The sequence below is a fragment of the Capra hircus genome, chromosome 20 (assembly GCF_001704415.2).
Source record: "Capra hircus breed San Clemente chromosome 20, ASM170441v1, whole genome shotgun sequence".
NCBI lineage: Eukaryota > Metazoa > Chordata > Mammalia > Artiodactyla > Bovidae > Capra > Capra hircus.
Window position 1 is genome coordinate 5,635,294 of NC_030827.1, and position 5,644 is coordinate 5,640,937.

The following is a 5,644-nucleotide window of genomic DNA, read 5'->3' on the forward strand; positions in this document are numbered from 1 at the left end:
TGAGCAGGGATCGAGGTGATCCTACCTGTGATTGGGGCCAGCAGGTTTAGAAGCAGCAGAAAGCTCCCTCGGGCTGGTGTCATCCGTGGGCAAGAGCCAGGAGCCCAGATCTACTCTGAGTCCCCACTCTGCTGTGTGATGTTGGACCAACAGCCCAGCCCACGGAAGCCCCCGGCGTATCACCTGCAAAGCACAGTGAACAACAGCAGCTCTGCCTACAGGGTTGGCTATGAGGATTGTGAGAGCTACATGCAAGTTCAGCACGTATGGAATATGCGTAACAAGGACCACCTTTCATTCTGGCTTTGATGAGTGGGGGTGTGCCTGGGCCTCTTCTGAGACGGGTGGATATTATCGGCCGATTAGAATTTTGGCAGCTCCGTTGCAGGACAACTAAAGGGTAGACACTTGACAATTTCATATTTTTAGTATTCAACAGAGGAAACGGTCAGCAAGAGGTGTGCTCTGAATCAGTGGGAGCAAGCCAATTATGCGACAGCCAGGTTCCTGTATCCAATTTAGAGCCAAGTTCAGGGGCAGAATCCAGCATCCATCTGACCTGATCTCAGGATCAGATTGCAGGGTGGGCTTGGGGAGTCTAAACAGGAGGATACCCACGAGTGATGTAGTTGGCAGCAGCCATCCAGCTGGGATGAGCACCATGAACAGGCCAGCAGCATCAGTAATGTTCAGAGTTTAACAAAGCTCACACACACACACACACACACACACACACACACGCTCCACTGAGCTCATTCAAGCAGTCAGCTCATGCATAGGCATGAAGTTACTGTTCAGCGCCCAATCAAAGGATATCTAGAGCAGGAAAGCAAAGAGCATAGGCCTAGGAAGTGGAAGTCTGTTCGAATCCAGGCTCTACCTGTTTCATCTCCCTAAGCCTCAGTTTCCTCATTTGTAAAAATGGAGATAATAACGGGGGCTGTAGAGAATATTGAATTAGAGAACTGATGTGAAAATGACCTAACGCGGAGCTTGGAAACTGGTAGAGATTTAATAAATGCCGGTTAAATTGGAACGCACTGAGGACTAGAAGGAGGACCTACAGATTTCACGAATATTTTTGAGATCCAACTGTATGCCAGTTTCGTGTTGGGTACCAGGCATATGCAGACGAATAGAACATGCCATCGTGGGGTCTATATTTTCAACAGTGGGACACATGCATACAAACATCAGGAGAGACATCACAGAAGTGAGATTTATGCCAGGTTTGAAGGACACAAATGGGTTTGTAGTCAGAGATACTCCTACGCTTGTGCTTTGGGCTACTTCTGGCTTTTAAGAGCTCATAGCTGTAGAGAAAAAAAAACTGAGTTTCAATAGTTGATTCAATTTGAACTGGTTAAGTGCTGAGGGACAGAAGGTGAGGTCAGGCCCCAGGTTTGGCCAGCAGGAGTCTAGTGATGTACCAGCCATCCACCTCCACAATCCCAGGAACAGACCGGTAAGGTCCTAAACTATTCTTTGCCTTTCAATCTCCAGTCCCGGCGTAAGGGGCAACAGCCTCTATGTGGTTCCAGTTGAGAAGTAGTGTTCCTGAAATCTTCCCTCTGCCCATCCAGACCACACTCCGCGCTCTTCCACCTTGCTTTATGCCTGCTCCAGGTGGCTGACCTGGTGGAGCTGAATCAATGAAGCACCTTATCGTCTGGTTAGGCTCCAAAAATGGGGAGCCTGAAGAGGGGATGGGGAGACAGGAGGAAATTGAGGTTGGGGATATTTATTCCCCTGCCTCTGCCTTGCCAGGCTGTGTGGGTTGGGGGAGTCCCTCTATCCAAGGCCACAGCTCCTCCAGGTGGGACTCTCCATGCAGTGCTCTGTCTCAGGGTTCAGGTCACCACTTTGTCCCCTCTCCCTTTAGGCTTAGGGCAGGTGACAGCACTCAGCTATTCCCAGCCTCCGGGGAGGTGACTATCTTTGTGGTTCCCCCACACCTTGGTAAATGGCTCCTTTATTAAACTCTTCTCGAGTCGCCTAATTTGAGCATGCCATCTGCTTCCTGCCAGCCCCTGACTGGCACCTCCAGGTTCTCAGCCTGGAGGTCAGTTTGCTCTGTGCATATATTTTTCCGGCCCAGTGGAAAATAAGGTTGGAAATTTGGCCACGATGAAGCTGCCCTTCAAAATCTTTGCACATCCTGTTTGCTCTTTGGTTTGGACCAGCCACAGTCTCTTTTCTTCCCAGCTCTAAGGAAAAGTGGTTTTCAAGCCTCATCTGAGATTAGGAACCTCAAATGCATGTGTGGACAGAATTCACATGAACCACTGGGGCCTATTCAACTACCAGGCATGGAGGTTCTCAGAATTAATTTGCAGTTATACATACCAAGCCCTCAGGAGAACACCCGGTAAACAGTAGGCATTCTTAACCTGATTTGTTCGTATCACTGGCTTGACTTTATTCCCTAACGACTCACAGATTCACACAGATACTGTCTCAAACATCCATTGTGCTCTGTCGCCTTGTCATTTTACATCTGCAACGTGTAGAAATATAATTCACTTTTATCTGAACTCCTGTGGTAGAGTGGGATTGACGGTGACTAGACAGGCTTACTCTGCCCACTCCCTGCCTCATTTACCAACTTGTGACCTGGAGCCGATTGCTTAAGGCCCCTGTTAAAGCCTGTCTCCTCATGTGTAAAGTGCATACAGTAAGGGTCCCAACCTTAGATTAGTTGTGAGGATTCAGTGAGTCAGTGTGTAGAAGAACTTACATAGGCTTATGACAATTACTCAATCCTCACGGACATGCCAGAGGGATATGCGACTGTCAGAGCTCTGCAGATCCCTCTGACTCCAAAGCCTGGTGACAGCACACTGTTTATAAGACTATGGGGATTATCTTTGGGAACAGAGTTCTAGGAGGGATGTAATGAATATATTAACAATGGCTGCCCTACCATGCTTGCCAGGAATTATGCTAAGGACGTTACTATATATTATCCTGATTTCACCTTCCAATGATGTAACCAGGAAACCATTATTAACCTCATTTTCAGTGAGGAAACTGGAGCACCGAGGGTTAAATTATACATGTAGGGTCATGCATATTAAGCAGCTCTGGCAGGAGGATATCATGATCTCCCTTGACTTAGACATTCACGTTCTTAACCAAGAAACGACAGTGCCATGCTTCTCAACTGACACAACTCAGGGATCCTCTAGAAACCTGTCTGGGGGGATTCCGCCCTGCGAACTCTATCCTGATATAAACAAGGTTGGCATCAGCCTCTGCTGCAGCACTGAGGTGCATAGCTTAGCACTGAGGCTGGCAAACACGGCATCTGATGTAATCTATTCCATTCCTGAATGCGCAGAAGCTCACGTTAAAAAAAAAGAAAAGAAAGGCTGTAGAAATGGCAGGAAGGCAGGAGGCCCAGAACCCAGCCAATTGTAGAGCAGCAGCTGGCATTATCCAAGCTGAGCACGATGGCCGTCAAACAGGAAGCAGGGGAGGACCCTAGCTGCCGAGCTCATCGCCATCCCTGCCTGCAGGACAATGAAGGATGAAGACACTTTGACAAGGCCCGGTTCAGCGGGGAGCCTGTAGGCAGGCCCAGCTGCACAGAGTGGCGCCACTGCCTCAGTGGGGACCATCTGAGGGGACAAGAGCCCCAGCATACAGTCCGTCCTCCACGTGTCCTGTCATCACTCCACTCTGCCTGCCTGGACCGGCTGCCTGCACCGGGGAAGGGGGAGATGACCCTGGATCCCCCTTAAAAGCCTTCACTCACAGAGGACAGATAGACAAAAAGCAACAGGAAAATGAGATCTGGCTTCATCCAACACAAAAGAGGGACAGTGTGTGTCAATCCCAGCATGAAAGAGACCTGGGACAAGGCTGATAAGGGAAGGGCCCTCCTGAGAGGAATGCCAATAGGTCCCAGCAGCAGGCAGCTGCCACTATGGAGGGCTGGAGTTTTGCTGGAACCAGCTCCAAAGGGGATGGACATGTTGGCTTCAGGAACCGGAAGCTCTGGATTCCACAGCTACCTCGGCTTTCTGGCTGGGCTTCCAGCCATTGAGGTAGTATTCTGTGACCCTGCACCTGGGCATGTCTGGTTGGTCTAGTCGGGGAGAGTTCAGCTGACCAAGATAGACCAATCAGAATCTGACTGGAAGGCACACCCCTCCCCCAACAGACACAAGGGCAGCGCTTGTTTTGGTTCTTTCCCCCCTATTTTCTGCCTTGCTAAATCCCAAGTGCCTAAGATTATGCCAGGCACAGACAGATACTTAGTATATATTGAACTGAACCTTTCTCTGCACTTGGAATCAGGCAGCCACGATCTGCAAAAGGATTGAGGACTGCGCAGTGCAAAAAGGAGAAGCAAGAAGCAGAAAGCAGGGATGCAGGCAGAGAGCGGCGGAACAGGCTTCCAGAATACATCCCTGTATCCTTATGACAATGTTTGCCTCCCTTCGTTCTCCTTAAGCTAGCTTGAGTGGGTCTTGATATTTAAAACCAAGTCATTCTAACCAAACAGCACGTCCCCTTGAAGTCCTTCCCCAAAGGGATTGGTGAAAATTCCTGTGAACTCTTGAAGTATTTTTAGCTGCAGATACTTGGACAACTTTCGCCTTTGTCTGATCTGCCTCCTGAGACAGGGAGGTGGGAAGGCGTGATGGCACTCTAGAGCCTGACTGCCTGGCTCCCAGCCCTGGCTCCTCCCCATCCATCCTGCGACCTGCATCACATTATCTAACTTTCCTGAACCTGTTTCTTCCCCTGCAAATTGGACATTATAATTAGACCTACTTCATTGTGGGTTAGTTTGAAAACATAAAGTGTTTTGCACAGTCCTTAGCCCATGGTTAGTGCTAGCTAAGTAAAAACAATGTGTCTAATACATTGAACAAGCAGGATTCTTATAAAAGTAACTTGATTTTTGTCTCCAATTTCCCTTTAAACATATTCACGGCATGCAATCTGTTCCACACTCTAGAATCAGATTATGAGCAGTCTTATGAGTTTTCTAATCACTGTTAGGTAACAAAAAGCTCCTGTGGTCACTTCAAGTCAGGGCAACTGCCTTAATTCATTACTTCTCTCCTTTTTCCACCAGGGCCTGCTGCCAGCAGGATCTTCTGGGTTAGGTCTATCTGCTCCTCCCCTAGCTGACTAACCTGATTTCTGGTCCCTCCAAGGATCACATGGGGACAGAGAAGGAAAGTGAAGGGGATAGGAAAATTCTCAATGTCTGGTGCTGTCGAAGACTGGTGTTCCCCTCTCTGAGTCTCACAGATGTTTGAGGTTGACAGTTTCACACCCAGGTTTTCTGGAAAGGCTTCTGCTGGACCATCTATGATGACAAGTTCAAGCTTTCCACGTGGCCAGTACCTATCTTGGTCTCAGCCTTCAAAGACTTCCTTCAGGACAAGATCTCTTTCACAAAGTCCCCAGGCTGACATTCCTACTACTGTTTTGAATGTAACAACTCCCCAGGCCCCAATACCTGGCCCCTACTTTTGTTATCTCTGACCTGCCATGGGCCATGTCCCTCCTTGCCCTTCTCTGCTGCCCCTGGAGCTTCCGTGAGCACAGGTCAGGACCACGGGTGCTGCCTGACGCCTCTTCATTGCAGCGCACAGCTTCCCGGGGAAGAAGGCTTGCGAGGGCT